The 1830-nt window shown below is 30.6% G+C and overlaps 1 annotated feature.

Annotated features, from left to right (window-relative positions):
* Positions 1-725: part of a mobile genetic element that runs on past the window's edge.
* The last annotated feature ends 1105 nt before the right edge of the window (positions 726-1830 follow it).

Raw genomic sequence — 1830 nt, forward strand, 5'->3', positions numbered from 1 at the left:
ATTTCAAAAATGACTTTATATAAGAATATTTGTGATTAGAGTATTCATCTTGCGGCGTGTGAAAAATTAATAAGGCAATGATTGTTGAGTGCTTGTGTCCGCACTTCGTGCCTCAAGATATGAACAAAGCAAAGACACTATAATAATTCTAGTGTCTTTGATATTACTTTTGCAATAAACAGTTATCATATGTAATTATTTAGTATATTTATTAAATCATTTGACTTAATATGATGTAACATTAACATTAAAAGTGTTTAAAAAAAAATATTTCGCCCTTAAAAAATCGTCAGATGAGAGACAAATTAGAATTAAACATAAATATAAATGTGTAAACGGTAGCTAATTCGAGCGGCAATTTAACAAACAAATTTAAAAAGCTTTAAAATTATAATAGTCAGGGCGCGAATTTTTAAAAATTTTTTTATTTTATCATATTGCTAGGAAATTGGCAAAAACTACCCTAATATGTACCATGTAAATTCGTTTCTTCGATCAGAATTGATTTCGGCCCGAAAATCGTCTTCTAGCACAACACGCACACTTATACGCGATCTCGTCTCTTGTTTTTACTCACACAAGCAAGCAAATTATATTTTTAGGTTTCTTACGCTCTCAGCGGGAGTGAGCGGAAAGAGAGTAATTTTGGCCGTCACCAAAAAAGTGGCTGCATAGTGCCAAACCAATGTATGGCCGTTACGCATCTTGTTATTCTAGTGTCTTTGGTATTAATCTTGGGTCGTGTGAAAAATTAATTAGGCAATAATTGTTGAGTGCTTGTGTCCGCACTTCGTGCCTCAAGATATGACCAAAGCAAAGACACTAGAATAATTCTAGTGTCTTTGATATGACTTTTGCAATAAACCGTTATATGTTTATTTATTTTATAAATTTATTTTTATTAAATATTTATTTCTCAACGTAATGTCTTCATTTTAGAAAATTTATGAAATTACAGTAGCTATAATAATTTCTATTGTACTTCCTTAAATTATTTAGTACATTTATTAAGTCATTTGACTTAATATCATGTAACATTAAGATTAAAAGTGTTTCAAAAAAATATTTCGCTTTTAAAAGATTGTCAGATGAGAGACAAATTAGAATTAAACATAAATATAAATGTCTAAACGGTAGCTAATTCGAGCGGCGATTTTAATAATGCCCTTGCAGATGGGAACTCTAGACTCGAAAATTCGTTTTATGTTCGGCTGGCATAATAAGTATTAGTTCTTTTATTTCATAATAAGTTCCCCGACGTGCCGGGGAAAATCTTTGGGGCTGGGAAAATGCACTGCCAGTTTTCCCCCCAAGGCTGTCCCTTAGGTCCTGTCAGGGTTTCCTTCGATTTTCCGTTTTGAAGCAACGTTCTTCCAAAAAGGCAATAAAGTGCGTTTAAATTTACGCGCGAATTAAATCTGGTATGTTGGAAATTAACCAAAAACAGCATGGAAAATCAAACTAAAATACGAAGTTGCCAGTATTGAATACTCTACAAAAAGAATTACATAAAAATGATGGAATCAAAATTTTAATTTTATTTTAAATTGAAAATAATGTTTTAACCTTCTACTCACTCCTATAATACATTAAAACAGAATTTGTATATTTAAAGAATTTAAAGAAATTAAATTATCAAAAAGTATTTGATGTAGTCAGGAAAACACTTTTGGAAACTCTTTTAACATAAAATTAAATAAAAAACTGAATTGAATATTTTATTGATTAATATTATTATTATACCCAGGTGATTACCACTATTAACGAAAAGTATGCTTTGCTACTCGAATGAGTGCTTGATATGACCAGCTTGGACCGAACACTTTGAAC

The sequence above is a fragment of the Drosophila melanogaster genome, chromosome Y, assembly GCF_000001215.4.
Source record: "Drosophila melanogaster chromosome Y".
Taxonomy (NCBI): Eukaryota; Metazoa; Arthropoda; class Insecta; order Diptera; family Drosophilidae; genus Drosophila; species Drosophila melanogaster.